This window comes from Bos indicus x Bos taurus, chromosome 17, assembly GCF_003369695.1.
Source record: "Bos indicus x Bos taurus breed Angus x Brahman F1 hybrid chromosome 17, Bos_hybrid_MaternalHap_v2.0, whole genome shotgun sequence".
Taxonomy (NCBI): Eukaryota; Metazoa; Chordata; class Mammalia; order Artiodactyla; family Bovidae; genus Bos; species Bos indicus x Bos taurus.
Genome location: NC_040092.1, coordinates 56,507,877 through 56,525,380, shown reverse-complemented (window position 1 = coordinate 56,525,380; position 17,504 = coordinate 56,507,877). Strand labels below are relative to the sequence as shown.

The 17,504-nt window shown below is 42.6% G+C and overlaps 1 protein-coding gene across 3 annotated transcripts in view; it reads right to left on the bottom strand.

Moving 5' to 3' along the window:
• Positions 1-12,827, bottom strand: part of IL15 (interleukin 15) — a 93,102-nt gene extending 80,275 nt beyond the window's left edge. The window contains exon 1 of one of the 3 annotated variants that reach the window (XR_003515281.1): positions 11,810-12,827. The gene's annotated coding sequence lies outside the window, so the exon portion shown is untranslated. The remainder of the gene's footprint in view (positions 1-11,809) is intronic. The other 2 variants (XR_003515282.1, XM_027567412.1) reach the window with 2 other exon arrangements.
• Between the last annotated feature and the right edge of the window lie 4,677 nt (positions 12,828-17,504).

Genomic DNA, 17,504 nt, shown 5'->3' with positions numbered 1-17,504 from the left:
GTCAAACTCCTTTTCTCAGAACCTAGTATTATTACCTGACCCCTCAGCAATATGTGAAAGATTACTGACAACAATAATAACATTATTCGAGTTTTACCATGTACCAGGCAAGTGCCTGGCACATGAGGACACAGTGTTTTCCAAACTTTAGCCCTTCCAACTCCATCATGATTCTTGTCATCCTTTGCACCACCGGTATCATTTATCTGAGGAGATGGGTAATAAGAACATGAGTCAATATAGAAAATACTGCAGATACTTAGAGAAGCATCCATCAGTGGAGAGAGCACAAAACAGGATGTGATCAATGTTTCCAGTTGGCTAGAGAGGAGGTAAGCCAATGTAGGAGACATAAAAGACTCAGGCTTAATCCCTGCGTCCGGAAGATCCCCTGAAGCAACCCATTCTTGCCTGGAGAATTTTACAGACAGAGGAGCCTGACGAGCTGCAGTTCACAGAGTCACATAGAGTTGGACATGACTGAGGCGACTTAGAATCCATGTACAGACAGCAGGTAAACTTGAGGTTTTGTCAAGAGAACTACATTAGAAGAAGTAACTCATAGAACACATGGGTGGTTTCCAGAGGTAGAGACAAAATGTGTGCAGGGTGTCAAAAGGCATAAATTTTTAGTTAGAATATAAGTCACGGGGTTGTAATGTGCAGAATGGTGACTATAAGACAATTGTGCCCTGCTCGTCTGTTTCAATCGTGTCCAACTTTTTGCAACTCTTTGAGACTGTAGCCCGCCAGGCTCCTCTGTCCATGGCATTCTCCAGGCAGGAATACTGGAGTGGGTTTGCCATGTCCGTCTCCAAGAGATCTTCCTTACCCAGGGATAGAACTCATGTCTCCTGTGTCTCCTGCACCGCAGGCAGATTCTTTATCACTGAGCCACTGGGGAAATCCCTGGGTAACAATATTATAGTGCATAACTGAAAGTTGATAAGAGAATAAATCTTAAAAGTTCTCATGATAAGAAAAAATGATAACTCTCTGTGGTGACAGACATTAACTGAACTTATGGTGGTGATCATTTTGCCATATAAACAAAAGTCAAATCATTATGTCAGACACCTGAAACTCATAGAATTTACATGTCAATTATACTTCAATTAGAAAAAGAAAAGATTTGTGTGTAAGAATAGGCCTATGGGGGTATGGAATCCATCACAACAGAAGCAGACAGTGTGGATATGATATGCAAGCAAGGGTTAGAAGATGTGAAAAGCCTAACATTCTTTTTTGAAGACCTGGAAATTGGCCAACCCTTTCTTGAAAATCCTTTCTGAGCATTTCCTTTTCTGGAGTGGCCAGCTCAGTAATGGGCCTCTGGTCTTCTCTACTTACATTTGCCTCCTGGAGAAATACTCACACAATTGGCTTCAGTCAGTAATTCCTGACAGTGAACTCATAAATCAACATCTCTTGGACTAATAGCCCACCCAGTCTTTAGTGCAGTACTTCTAATGAGTCACCGGACATTTTTGGCTTTCTTTTCCACTTTTTCCTCAATCTTGAGGTTTCCAAAATGAAACTCATCCATTTCCCTGACTTCCCCTCACATTTTAGCCACAATCCATATCGGTTCCTACAGGGTTTACTTTTCCTGACTCCCAAGATTAAAATCTGAAAGTCGTCAGGATCCTCCCTGCACTTTGAACCTCCAACTGAATCAAAGCCAGTCAAGGGCTTCGAAGAGTGTCTGGCCCATAGTAGGCACTCAAAATTATTACAAATAAATTCTATGAACAAATAAAACATATGAATAAATTAGACCTTCCTTGACATAGCTCTTGTTTTATTCCCCATTACTTTGAACATATCGTATTCTTTGGCATTCATTCAGCAAATATTTATGAGGCACAACCATTTGCCAGGCACTAACAGATGATGGGGATATGCCAATGAACAAAATAATAAAAATGCTCTCCTGTAGCTCATGTACAAATGGGGAAAGGTGGGAATTAACAAACATGACTGAATAAAACATCATCCCTTATCTGAAAATCTTACATTGAAAAGACTCTAAGAACTGAAGGTTTTGCTTAATTTGTTGGTTAACAAAACATGGACTGGCATAAAACTACTTAGATCTGTATCTGTTTCACTTTTGAGTAGCTTTCCTGAATAAGCTTACTATATACCATAGTTGTCACATGATATATAGCAAAGGCATTATGTCACTATATTAGTCTGTTCTTCTAGGATTGCCATTGCAGAATACCATAGATGGGGTGGGTCACACAACAGAAATTTATTTTCTCATAGTTCTGGAGGCTGGAAGTACAAGATCAAGGTGCCGGAATGGTTGGTTTCTGGTGAGGTCTTGCTTCCTGGCTTGTAGGCAGCCCCCTTCTCACTAGGTCTGAACACACCCTTTCCTCTGTACATGTGGACTCCTAGGGTCTCTTCCTCATCTTATAAAGACAGCAGTTCTAGTCCATTAGGGCCCCGCCCTTTTGACCTTTTGACCTCACTTACCCTGAATTACTCCTGAAAGCACTGTCTCCAAATGTCGTCACACTGGAGGCTGAACTTCTATATGTGGATTTGGTGGGGAGAGGGAGAGACACAACTCAGTCTATCGCAATTACCTTTCCAAAAGCTGAAAAAAATCTGAATTCCAAAGACATCTGACCCTAAGTGTTTTGGATAAGGTAGCAGAAACCTGGTGGTATGTCGGGTGGTTATGGGTGTCTGGAGAAATGTTTGAGCTGAGAGAGAGTGTACGTGGAAATGCAACAGGAAGTACACCAGTCAGGGAAAGCCTCCCAGCAAGGCGGGTATTTGAGCCAAGCCCCGCATGAGGTAAGGGAGTGGGCCACACCTGAAAGGAAGCATTCTAGGCAGAAGAATAGCAAGTTCAAAGACCCGGAGACAAGAACAGCGCAGTACACACAATGAATGGAAACAAATACCATATATCAATGCATATATATGGAATCTAGAAAGATGGGACCGATGAACCTATTTGCAAGGCAGCAATGGAGACACAGGCATAGAAAACGGACTTGTGGACATGGGAGGGGAAGGAGAGGGTGGGACGAATGGAGAGCGTAGAGTGGAAACATACACATTACCATACTTGCTGTAAGACTCAGGAAGCTCAAACTGGGGCTCTGTGACAAACTAGAGGGGTGGGATGGGGTGAGAGATGGGAATGAGGTTCAAGAGGGAGGGGACATATGCATACTTATGGCTGATTCATGTTGATAGATGGCAGAAACCAAGACAATGTTGTAAAGCAATTATCCTTCCATTGAAAATACATGATTTTTAAAAAGAAAGGTTGTCAGAGTTACCAAAGCCTTGAGCTAAAAGAGGAGGAGAAGATGAGGTAACAGAGGGACAAATCACTGAGGGCCTTATTGACTACTATAATAGAATTTGGCTTTTACTGAAGTAAAATGAGAAGGCAACGGAGAGTTCTGAATAGAGGAGTGGCATGACCGGATCAAGGCTTTAACAGGATCACAACGTGTGGCAGATGATCTCCAAGACAGTGGCCACTAAGCAACATCTTCCTTCTAGGAACAAGCATAACATACAGCCCAGCAGGAGGCTGAGTCTATGCCCTCTCCTCTTGAATCGAGATGGCCTCCAGACTTGCTTTTCCTGATAAAATGAGACAAACTGGACAGTCTGGGAATTTCAGACCTAGGCTTTCCGAGCCTTGGCAGTTTCCACTTCCTCTTTTATAGAAGCTGGGTACTGCGTGAGGAGTCTGACAACCCTGAGACCACTATGTTGCGAATGAGTCCAATCTAGTCACGTAGAAAAAGTGAAGTGGAGAAGAACAAAGGAAACCAGGCAACAGGCAGAACCGAGGCCCCACACATGACCCAATTTCTTGTACAATCTCAGAAAATCCTGGACCTTTGGAGTCATAACAACTGAGATCACAGACATTCTGACATAGAGACAAGCCATTGCCGTGGGGTCCTGTCCAAATTTCTACACTTGGAGCTTCAAACATATAAAATAATTCTTATCTTACCCTACTAAATTTGGGGGTAGTTAAATACATAGTAATTAATAACTGACTGAAATTGATATGAGCTCAGGTGAGGAGTAGACACCTGAGGAGTATGTAGCAAGGATACTCACTGTTAGAGCCTAAAACGGTATGATGAAATCATTATTAGAAGCTGGAGAGAAGGTGATTCCATGCTGCACAACCGCCTGCAATAGTATGAACAAAAGAAAATGTGTCTAATAAAAACTTGTGGACCTGGCTAAGAAAATTTCTGAATGTGATAATCGGCTTTACTCTGTGACCTAGGATTAATTACAGGAAGAGAAAGAGGAACTAAAATGTTCAAGTTGTATTTAGAGGAAATCATTCAAACTAGGACTTGTTAGGTTGGAAAACAAAAATTACTGTCCTTCTTGCCTCTCGAGGCAACACAAGATTCTCAAAGAAGCAGTCTTAGGACAAAGATCAAATCCAGGGTCTATTAGTACAGTGTCCCCTGAGGTTAAATATTAAATCAAGCATGTGGCTGGAAGATGTCTCATTAAGACCTAGAAGAGATTTAAGGTGGCACCTCATAGACCCTGTCCAGGAGGAAAAGCAGTTTCCTAAGACCTTGAAGGTTTTCCCTACAGCATTCTGACTCACAGTCAAGGTCAGCTGCAGCCTGTCTCAAGAGTTTTCTGGGTATGTCTTTTCCAATGGACCGATCCTTAATAGACAAATGGGAAGCCTCCAAGGTTTATAAGAAAAATGTACCCCCCATAAAAGCACCACCGGCTAAACAAAAAGAAGGACAGAGAAAGTCTCTAGATCCCTAAAATCTCTAAAGAAATGGCATGCTCAACCGCTAATAAGAACTATTTCTTATGGAAAAGGAAGAAAGAAAGGAGGTGCCTTTAATTTCATAGCCAGTCCAGTGCTAGACTGTAGACACCAGGTGCTAGATCCACCTGGGTGTGTGGCAGGAAGATGAGGAAATCTTCCTGGGTGCGTCACTCCCGGCAGCCTTAGAGGAGCTGCATGTAGCCCAAATCTCGGAATCATGACAAATAACATGATATTGCTTTTTTAAGCCACGACATACTGCAGTGGTTTTCATCTGTTTGTAGATAAGAAAAACGTAAGTAAAAACAGATAACTGAAACTTTGGCAGGGCCGAAGGGAGGGACAAGCGTTGCAAAAGAGGGACCCATTCTTGCCACTGTATCTCGAGACAGGATAATAGTGACCTGGACTCAGCAGACATGGGATCTGTTTTGAAGGCACAGCTAAGTGATTCAGCAGAATAAATGGCAGGGTGTGAAGGGGAAGAAAGGAATACTCCACGGTTAATAGGTTGATTGGTGATCTGTGCAATTACAAGAATGGACTTGTCATGGGTGTAGCAATTTTGGGGGTAAATTCAGGAATCCAGGTCTTTACCATCTGGTGGCTCAAACAGCAAAGAACCCGCCTGCAATGCAGGAGATTCGGGTTCAATCCCTGGGTGGGGAAGATCCCCTGGAGAAGGGCACGGCAGCCTATTCCAGTATTCTTGCCTGGGAAATCCCATGGACAGAGGAGCCTGGCGGGCTACAGTCCATGGGGTCCCAAATAGTTGGACACAACTGGGTGACTTTCACTTCACAAGAATCCGATGAGCACTAGATATCTGATTGGGGGTGGTGAAGGGACTTTTGTGTATAACTGGAATTCAGAGAGGGGTCATGACTAACACATACACTGATGAGTCATCATTTAGGAAGGTATTGAAAGCCAAGAGACCAAGATTACCAAGGGAGTGAGCATAGACAGAGAAAAGGCCATGAACTGAGCCCTCAGATGCCTTTATTCAGAGGTTAAGAAGGTGAGGTGGCAAAGGAGACTAAATTTGATGCTGGTGAGGAAAAAGGACAATGAGGAGGGGGGATTCCCTGGAAGCCATACAAAGAACCTTCCGGTTCTGCTAATGTGGCACCTAGGAAGCAGACCAAGCTCTGGTTACTGGATTTCTCGTGGGTTCCTGGTACCTTTGACAAGTGCATTTTTCACAGGATGGTGGGGATGACCATCTCGCTGGGTCAAGAGAGGATGAGAAAGATACACTGGATACGGACCAGAGTTGTTCTATCAAGGTTGTCCTATAAAACGGGGACAGAAAAACCAGGTGGTAGCTGGAGAGAAACACGAGATCAAGAGAGTCTTTTTAATGGGAAAAATTATAGCAAAGCTGCATGGTGAAGGAAAGACTCACTAGAGACAGAAGAAAAACTGATGACAAATTTTAAAAAAAGAAGAATTGCTAGCATTAGCTCAGCTTCCCAGGTGGTACTAGTAACAATGAACCTGCCTGCCAATGCAGGAGATGCAGGAGACCTGGGTTGGGAAGACCCCATGGAGAAGAACATGGCAACTCACTCCAGCATTCTTGTCTGGAGAATCCCACAGACAGAGGAACCTGGCGAGCTACAGTCTAAAGGATCCCAAAGAGTCGGATGTGACTGAAGCGACTTAGCAGGCAGAATGACACAGGCAGGTCCTTGAGAAGATGATAGGAACAAGAGCATATCCCTGAATGGACTTCTGGCTGGTTTCCTTAGCTCCAATTCTTTCTTTTCTTCAGTAAAGCCTATCCTACACTAATTTTCCTAAGATACTGCCTATATGATAATGTTCCAGCAAAGTGTTTTGCTGAGTTGCTTGTTTCCTACCTGTTTTGCATTGCCTCTGCCTAGCTGTTAAACTGTTCAATGATCACTGAGGTCAATGGAAGTCACCTACGTGTCCAACCCCTGGCTGGGGACATGGGACACACTGTCCTGTCTTTACTCAGAATATAAGTGTAGAGACACATAATAAGATGAATTCACAGACAGAAACGCTATTACAGGGGAATGTTCGTGTGCCTGCTAAGTTGCTTCAATTATGTTAAACTCTTTGCGACCCTATAGCCTGTAGCCTGCCAGGCTCTGCTTTCCATGGAATTCTCCAGGCAAGAACACTGGAGTAGGTTGCCATGCCCTCCTTTAGGGGATCTTCCTGACCCATGGAGTAAATCTGCATCTCTTATGTCTGTTGCACTGGCAGGCAGGTTCTTTATACCAGTGCCACCTGGGAAGCCCATAGAGGAATGTAGACAGCACCAAATACATTCATAGGAGGAAAAGAATAATTTTTCCTGGGCAGTAGAAAGGGGCAGCCAAAGTTAGAGAGGGTGGGCTTTGTGAGCAGGACACTTGGCTGACAAGGAGTGATGAGGCATATGTATGGCAAATGTGTCTGGAGCACAGAAGAGGTGACTGGAAATGAAGCTACAAAGGCTGTCTAAGCCTGACTAGAACCTACTCTTCAGTCCTATCATTGGGAAGACTCTATTGCAGCCAGATTCCCTCTTTTATTGTCTGCCCCACAAGGCGCACTCACGCATGTGTGTGGACAAACACACACACTTGCTTTGAAGCACAGTGAGCCCTGGCAGTCCGGAAACCATGGGAAGGGGCTGTTGGGGAAAAGGCTGAACTAGATCAGAGCTCATCAGGGAACCTCCATGACTTTCCAAGGTCTGAACGACCACAGAGAGTTCTAAAGAAATGAATTTCTAGATCCACTACTTCCATAGGAGCCCCTTTTTATGAATGGTATGCCTGAAATGACCCTGAAGCAAGCAGATTTCTAGCAAGTTCTCTTTTCCCTCTTCCTCTTTCATAACGATGCTTTTCCCATTTTACAAAAGAAAGGTGGACCTCGCTCCCACTCAGAATCCTACTTCGTGCCTTGCCTGTCCAGGGTGTCAAACATAGGGGAAAGGGGGAGACACTATTAGAGACACTTTTTTAAGTCAAAGCAGTGGAGCCTGGAGGGCTGCAGTCCATGGGGTCGCTAAGAGTTGGACACGACTAAGCGCCTTCACTTTCATTTTTCACTTTCATGCGTTGGAGAAGGACATGGCAACCCACTCCAGTGTTCTTGACTGGAGAATCCCAGGGACGGCGGAGCCTGGTGGGCTGCCATCTATGGGTTGCAGGGGGTAGGACACGACTGAAGCGACTTAGCGGCAGCAGCAGCAGCAATAATTACTTATCAAAAGTGAATGGGTTATTTTGGTTAGTTGTGTACTAATAACTATGCTTAAAATAACATAAATAATAATTTTCACAATATAAATATTAATATTTATTTTAAAATGAAATCTCGAAGTATATGCTTTTTTTTGGTGCTGAGGTGTATTTCTGTGTGTGCTTAATTGCATCTGACTCTGCAGCTCCATGAATTGTAGGGTGCAAGGCTCCTCTGTCCATGCAGTTTTCCATGGAAACTATGTCTCCTGCATTGGCAGGCGAATTCTTTACCACTGTGCCATCTGGGAAGCTCACGGAGGGGTAAGGAGAGCAAACAAGTTGGAAAAATATATGGCTAAATATCTAACTAAAATGTTCAATTAGAAAATAATTTGAAAATGTTAGCAGTCAGTGCTAAAAGTGTGCAAATGATACAGATGACGCTTGAATAATGCAGGGTTGGGGCTCCAACACTCCGCTCTATGGAGAGTCTGCTGTAACCTACAGCAAGCCCTGGGTACCGCGGTTCCTTAGTGTCCATAGTTCTGCATCACAGAGTTAACCAGCCATGGATACCCTAGCACTGTGGTATTTACTGTCCAAAAAAGTCTCATATAAGTAGATCTCACAGTTTAAACTGCTGTCATTCAAGGGCCAAAGTACTTCCTCTCCCAAAGTTGTGTCAGAAGGCATATGAGCAGAAGAGCCGGTAAGGAGACTTCAGTGGTGCAGGTTTCATTGCCTATGTCACTGGGCTGGTATGTCACAAAGATCATTAGAATCCCCACCCCCAACCTTACAGTCATCATATTTTCCTCTTCTGGGATCATTTTCAGTTTCAGTTCCTTTACTTAACCAAACACTTTCTGTCACTCTCCTTCAGCATTTGGAAAAGACACGACTTAGAACATGGCCACCTAATCGGCATTCTGACTTTTTTTAATTCATTTTCATGTGGTCCATATACAGTTCTCTGCTCTTCCAAAAAATGACCTGCCGTGCACCATTAGATTTTCAGTGGGATAAAACACTGGAAAATATATGTGTATACATACTCTACCTCCAGATATAGAATGTGTACAAATACTACCATTGGACTGAGCTGAGGTCAGAGCATTTTATTTCCTATTTCTGATTCTAATACTGAATAACTTAAAAAAAGGGTAACATTCCCCAACATGCAGCAAGTTAGTAAATAGTAACACATACAAAGTTGACTGCAGTTATTTTAATAAAATTCACCATTAATTAGGAGTAAATACTACTAGCAAAACTCACAAATGTTCTCTCAACTTTCCTATGGGATGTTTCTACCCAATCCATAAAATAGGATACCAGCCAGCATATAAACAATGTTCAACTCAATAGTCTCACACAATAATCTGTAATCACTGGATCAAGAAATATAAGAGCTAATATTGAGCTAAAGAAAGAAGCTGGCTTCTTGCCAACCCTCAGACCATAAATATCTTCTGAAAAGGAGACTTCCCATACAGTTGACCACACCCACCTCCCCTGTGTTATGTGTCTTCTGAAGACTCCCTCAATCCCAGCCTTTCACTTGGATGAATGCAAGATACAGACATACATCAATCCACATTTGCCTACCATTTGTCAAGCTCTATCAGCAAAAACTAGGTGAAATGGACAAATGTTTTCATTCAGGAACCATAAAAAGATTTTCTTCAAGGACCAAACTCATATAGACATCCATGTGATGTGACTACTATTTGCTCCTAAATGTAATCTTTAAATATATAATTAATAATGTTAGAATGAAAGTACCATATAAGTGTTACTATAAAACCAGTGTTCCATCATTATCTCACACTACCTTGCAATGAAATTATGGCTGTCACTATCAAATTGTGAGAAATATTTCTATGGAAATAATAGCCTTCATAAATACTGGTGTTCTTAAATCTCGACCACTTTCTCACTCTGTGACTTGGGGAAAGTTATTTAATTACTCTATGGTTCAATTTCCCCAGTTATAAAATCCAGTCCCTACTACCACAAAAGTTTATTATGATATTTAAAAAAAAAACTACACACATATTTAGAACAATGTCTGGGACATAATAAGAAGTCATCAAGTGTTAGCTATGATTCATATTATTTCCGATAGTTCAAGTTGTGGACCTGAAATAGGACTCTCTGCATTATCACTCTCTTCACTATCACTAACTAACCTGCAAAAGAACTGTTACATAATGAATAGAACTTAGTATACTCAATGGGAGACAGGAAGAAAGGGCAGTTTTGTAAGTTTTTAATGTTTTTCAAACTGTTTTGTGTTCAAGATCCATTTAAAAAGATCGTTAGAGTTATGGCTATTTTCCTCAGAAAAAGTCCCTTTATTCACAGCCTTCCCAAAGTCCAGGTTTGATAAAACCTGAGATGGAGACCCTTCTAGGATTTAAATTTTTCAATTATCAAACTTTAGACCACTGCTTTCCCCCTTCCTCCAAAGAAATTTATAAACATGTATTTCACTGACAAACATTATGTCCTGAGATACAGCTGTTGACATTTACATATTAATTTCATGGATTAAAACAAAAAGCATCAAATTGTTTTTCTTAAACCCACCTAGTAAGCTGTAGGAAAATTCCTAATTCCAGAAACTGTAGCTTTAAATCAGGTTCTGGAGTTTCCATTCCAAATCAGCAGAGAACGGTGAACATTCTGCCTACCAGAAGTCCAGGCCAGCACCCAACCTAACCCCTCTGTCACCCTGTCCTAGAGCAGACAATCCTGCTGGAAAGGCCATTCTGGGTATGATCAAAATTCTGAGAGGAGAAAACCGAGGAAGAAATACAAGGATGTGCCTTTTCTGCCTACCAGAACAAACCTTCACAGTCTTCTAGACTTCTTAACTTTATTAAGCAAAATTTTAATTTTTTTCACACTTTTTTAACTCTAAAATGGCTATTGCTTTGTCATCAGTCCTTTCCTTTCTATATCTTTATGTTTGTCTCTTTGTACCTGCTCCCTCTTTAGCTATCATGCCCTCTGCACTGCTTTCCAATAAAATGACAGGAGTTTAATGTATCTTGTACCTTGATGCATTATCATAGAACATCCACCTCTGCAGAGTAGGATGCTGTAACCACCTAGATCTCATCTGTTTATTCAGTCAAGTCAACTAAGCCGCTTTAAACACACTGACAAAATGAGAATGCCTATCAGTTACAAGGAGATGCCATCACCAGTGTCATAACATCAGACGGTAGTTTTTAAAAACATAATGGGAATCGCTAGTGACAACCACTTTACTTCCAGTTTTGAAACTTCTGATTCACCCTATTTAAGAACCTATTTTAAGCATCATTTAAAAATTAACCCTGCTTTACGTATACTTCGACGTTAAGAAACTTTTAAACGCATAGAAAATCAAGTTAAATTCAATACATTATAAGCTACGTTCAAATACATTGTATATGCTTGCAACATCTCAACAACACTTGGAAAAATTAACTGCATTTTCATTTAAAGCCCCTTTGAATAAGCAGTTCACAGCAGTACAAGTCTCCTGCATTTCTTTGAAGTTTCTAGCACGGATTTTCCGGAAATAATATAAAGCCAGGCCTGACTGTCAAAAGGTAGCCATTCTATAAATTCCTCTTCCAAGGCAGATAAGTGTCCTGATCAAAAAAGAGGAGGGCAATTTGACTGACAAACACAGAGTCAGACGTGCAAGCTCACACAGGAGTTGGCACCGGTTGGCGAGTTGGCAACGGTCGGCGGGAGGTTTGGGAGGAGGGAGGGAAGAAGCGGGGAACTGCAGTACCTTACTTGAACTTTCTGAGCTGGATGAGGTGCAGAACTCAGTGCTCTGTGCGGTAGGACTTCCCTTTCTCCGAACCCCGCAGCTCGGCCAGGCGCGCTTCCCTTGCTCTCCGCCTCCCGGCGCGGAGTAGGTGGAGCGCACAGCACCCCGCGACGCAGAAAGAGCGGAGCGCACCGCGGGGCCGCGGGGGACCCGCGCGGGAGCCGCAAGTGGACTAGCAGTCTGTGCTCGGCTGGAAGCGGAGGATGGCGTGGAGAGCCCGCGACAGGAATAAAGGGTCAGAAGGGGAAAAACCTCTGCGCCTAGCGCCACCGAAAACCGAAGTCGCGGTCAAGTGTTTCCCCCGTAAGAGGGCGGGGCGGCCCGGCTGGCAGCTAGTCGGCGGGGAGACGGGTGGGTCCGGCCAGTGCTGGGAGGGGACCGAGACGAAGGCTTTCGGGGAAAATTCCCTTGCCCTTTCCAGCCACCAGCACCTCCCCTCCCGAAGCAGAGAAGCCAAGCTCTGTACCTCCATCGACTCCGGGCTGCAGGGTCAGGGGCGGCAGGCAGTGCAGCGGGGCGGGCGCGGTCACCCGGCTCCCCTCCCGGGCGTCGGGCCTCTGCGGCCACAAACAAATCAGCTGGGGTTTCCCTGGGCGCCTGGAACCCAAGGAGTCCCAACCCCCAACGAAAAGAAAAGTGAAAGAGAAGAGAGCGAGGAGGAACGGCCAAGATAAACACCCCCAGCGCAGGCTGGGGGAGGGGTGGGTGGCAGCAGCTCTTTGCCGGGTGCCCCAGGTGTCTTGGCTCCACGCCCCCTGGGAGGTGTCCTCCAGTGCCAAGCCCGGGGGCGCAGAACCTGGAGGGCAGAGGGGAGGAAGGCAGGCTAGGCGCTCCTGCCCCGCCTCCTGGGACGCTGGCCGTGGCCTTGGCCTATCCCTCCCTCTTGGGACACATGCAGGGAAGGAGCGAGAAGGTGACCCGAAGTCCATCTGCCGCATCCACGGGCCCATGGGACGCGAGGCTGTCTGAGCTGCGACTGAGACCTGGGTGCGGCGCAGGTCCAAGGCGTCTGCAGGAGAGGGAAAACGTGTTGGGTCGGGATGGGCGGCCGCCTCAGACCTTGACCCTCCCCGTAGGTAGACTGGAAGCTGAAGTTCTACTAAAGAAACCGTGGAAGGAAGACATCTAGGCGACTACTTTGTCCAAGGCAGTTGGCACGGAGGGTGAATGAACTTGAAGGGAGCCTGTCTGCCGGCCACTTTCCCAGTCTAGTGCATAGTCCAGTGTGACATATTACAATAGGACCGTGTGAAATGTTGTTATTGTAGGGTGTTACTGCTGAAAGAACCAAGTTCCTTGAGGCTAAGGTATTCTAATGCCTTAAAGCCTGCAGAAGAGGTTTCAGTTTTTTGGAGGCACTTTGGAGAATCTTGCACACGTTGTGAATCACTGAAAATCCCTAAGGGAAGGGTGCTTCCCCAAATTTTTCAGAGTTATGTCATAGGAAAAATAAGGCTCCCCAGAGCTTGGTAAAGCATTTAACTAACTTTCTTTTGCATCACATAAACATGTTAAAAATAAAATAGAAACATATTAGAAGTGATTTAAATATTAAATGTACCTAAAGTTCCATATAAAATCACTTCACTTTTTATGAAAAGTTTGAGCTCTAGGTAGTCACTGTCAACAAAATGAGATGAAAATGTAAATACTCTTTTACAACCATTCAAAATTTTACCATAGTTGGAAATTATATTTAAAGAAATAAAGCAATTATTCTTTTCTGTTTTAAGACAATGTAATACTGATTTTTCCTATGATAATGCCAGTGATTTAAAATCCAATCAGACTTGTCCATGGCAAAGCTAAGTCCCCTACATACAAACTTTCAAGTTGTAAACTTTCAAAGATGCAAATGTGCATTCACACATCCAATCATATGAGTTAGTTCATTTGTCTGGCATACATTGTCATGTATGTGCATTGTCTACAAGTGACTGCTTTTGTGCACTTTACTGTACAGCACTGTATAGAGTATAGTAGCTCAGTATATTTCAAGCTCAGAATCTCTGGAAGCAAGGTAAAAGTAACAGTGATGTAGTTGGTACTGATACATGGTACTGTACTTTTCAAGGTTCTGTACTATAAGATTTAAAATGTTTATTTTTTGCATGTGTTATGTACTATTTGAGTGAAAAGTGTTATAAACCTATTATGGTACAGTACTATATAACTGACTGTGTTAGTTGGGCACCTAGGCTAACTTTGTTGGACTTAAGGAATGTGCTCTCGGAATTCAACTCCGAGATTTTTGTATGCAGGGGACTAACGATACACTGAAACTCTGATTTGCAGAACAAACATGCATCCTGAGATCAGGTGTGTACAGGATTGGTTTCTGTTACAATAGGCAGCCCTAAAGGCAAAGCATGTGTATATGTGAATATGGAAATTAATGACAGAGAAGTGGATCTGTGTCTGCTCATCGACTTGAACTGCTTCAGTCTTTCTTGGCTCCTGCAAGATGAACTCCCATACCTCCTTCAGCCCCCCTACAAATGTTGTGTGATCTGCAGCTGATGGCTGAAGCAGTTGTCCAGATAGTAAGGCCCCTCTTTGGCTTCACTCAGCAACAACTAGCAGAAGTAAATATCACCGCCACCAGAGGTCAGGTCATTACATGCTGCACTTGGCTGCCTAAGAGCACTTTAAAAAAGTTACTCTTAGCTGGAGCTCACTAGCCTGGTGGCTCTGGCTGACCCCAGGGCTGAGAGACATCAGTGTCTGACAACACACTTTTAATACGTGGCTGTCATGAATTTTCTGAGCTACTGGAGAAGTTTTCATGGTGCTGTGAAACTGATGGGAATTTTCTTCATGTAGCCAAACTGTAAAATACAATCAGTATAAATGGTCTCTGGATGTTGATTGAGCTTCTAATACATGTATAAACTCTAGAACAAGATGGACTGAATGAAATATGAAGCATTTAGTCAGGAGATAAAATACACAAATGACAAGAAAGTTGAGGAACGGAATATTTCCTGCCCTATGGCTCAGTGGTAAAGAATCTGCCTGCCAATGCAGGAGACACATGGTAAGCAGGTTGATCCCTGGGTCAGGAAGGACCCCTGGAGTAGGAAATGGCAACCTACTCCAGTATTCTTGCCTGGAAAATTCCAGAGACCGAGAAACCTGGCATCTACAGTCAATGGGGTTGTAAAGAGTCGGACACAACTGAGCACACACACATGTGACGTCATCAGTGAACAAAGATGTCACAATCATCAGCGATTGCAACCCTCCAGTGCGAGCTGGTGAACCCTAAGGGCACTCAGGAAGGAGAAGAATACCTTCGAGCTAGCAGCCATGGGACTACAGCCACTCCCTATGGTGAGCCCTGAGGAAAGGAAGCTCAGGATGTGAAAAACACTGGAAACTGGCCCCAGATAGCTGAGATGCAAAGGAAAGGAATGATTTCCGTGAGCTTAGACTCTTGCATCTTCCCATACATAGAAAGCTCTAAGTTCCTTAACTTGGGATATCTGGTTTTCTTTAATTAACAGCAATCATATGACGTTCAGACTACCTGCCCTTTGTTGCAAAACTTGTATATAATCTGGCTTCTCCCCTTGCCTCTTCAGCACAGTTCTCTCAGGGTCACTTGAGATGCTGTCTCCCAGGCTCAAAGGTTTAAAAATTCCCATTGAAAAAAGCCATAACTCTCAGCTGTTAGGTTGTGAATATTTTTTAAATTGACAAATTGAAATTGAAACTGATGATGGCCATGGGAGAGACTTTGCTCAACTACATACTTGCCTCCTGAGCATGTAGGTCAAATTTGTTTTCTCAATTACACACAAAAATGTATATTTGAACTGGTTATATAAATGCATGCAATTCAATGAGGTTGGGTTTTCAGCATGTTTTTGTTGCAGTGCCTCAAAAAGAGAAATCTAAAGTATGCAACTTGTATTTTCAGTTGCCACAGGCTGTTTGGCAGGGTATTAAAAATTGCTCACACCAATGAACAAGTAAATCCCACTGTATAAATTAAAAGCAAAGGCCAAGATTGATGAAATTGCCTAAAGGTAACTAATAAAAGTACCATGTAGAAAGAAGTAAAAATTAACTAAATCTCACAGAAGTGACGATAATAATCTTCCTTTGAATTAAAATAATAATAAAATAATAATGGAATAAATTTTAACATCTGATTTTTCATTCAAAATACAATATTACCTAATTGGCTAGTCTTCTTTAAAATAAATGGCTAACGAATGTTTTCTGTAGCTTTGGTGACTACATCGAAGCAGTTGAAAGTTAGCTCATCTGACTTCGTGTTCAAAGTCCACGACTGTGACCTTATTTATGGTTCTCCTAAGGAGCAGATGACAGAACAAGAAAAAGCTGACCTTCTGGTCTATGTAAAACATAGACTGGGACCCCTCAAGGTGCCATTTTGATTAAAACCTTACCTCGAGATTGCTTCCAGTCTTTTTGGTGGTCCTGACAACAAAGAGCAACATTCTTCCTCTTAAAGAAAGTTTTTAAGAGTTTCTTAAATTACTGCTTTGTCAGAGGTAGAGCAATACTAGCTTCTATTTCTGTAGTTCCTAGAAGTGTGCCTACTAAGACAAATATTAGCTCATTAAATCCTCATGATAATGCTATGAAATATGAACAACTATTATCTCCGTTTTACTAATGGAGAAACCAAGGCCACATGAAATTTCACAATTTGCCTGCAATTCACATGCAGTTGGGTAGTCCCCCACAAGGATCTGATCTTGGGTGGACTAGCTTGGGTCTACCCCTAACCCCTGCCACCTCTAAACTGACCCACCCTCCACAGCTTCTGAGAAAAGAAGCCTTTGCTCTCAGGCAGTATCTGACGGTTATATTTTATTTGCTCTAGAGTAATTTTAGCTGCCACCAGGGAGGAAACTCATCAGTTCCCTTCTGCTTCCTGATCTCCTTGTGTTTCTGTAATGAAACTGCCATGAAATTTGCAACTACTTTATGAAAAAGATTATTTGAATAAAATCACTGACAACAGGCTGGCAGAGCTCTGCTGCAGGTCATAAACAGAAGAACCAGTGGCTGATACCTTCTGGCAGATGCCCATTAAAGATAGTGATTTTGTTTGGACTGCAGAGTCAAAGCATGCCTGTGGCATAGAAGGAGAAAGGGCCCCTAGTGTCAAGCTGTAAATGAATTTAAAATAATTAAATAATGACATAATACTTAATATGATTAAAAGTATATAGTATCTTAAATGTTTGTTATTTAGTAAGAAGGGGTTTAAATAGAACCAAGAGAAATTTAATGTGCTAATAATACTACTCTGAACAGTCTTTGAAGATTGATCTTATCAATCACAATCTAGTTCAAAATACATTAATTACCTTACTTAGATTTATGAGAGTGTACTATAAATGTACACAATATAACTGGGTTTTTTGGCATTTATTTCAATGACTAATTATAAAAAGGGATTTCATTTTCATCACATATACTTGCTGAGGATGGAAAAGACACATTACTTGAGTTAGTCCTCTAATTTAAATAAGCACTTTTTACAATATGTCACAATTTTAATGAAAGGATGTGAACCAAAGTCAACACCAGTAATATCTACATCAGCAAGTTAAACTGACATTGATTTTGATTTTGATCATATGGCTAGCAAATAGGCCCTACATAAATATTT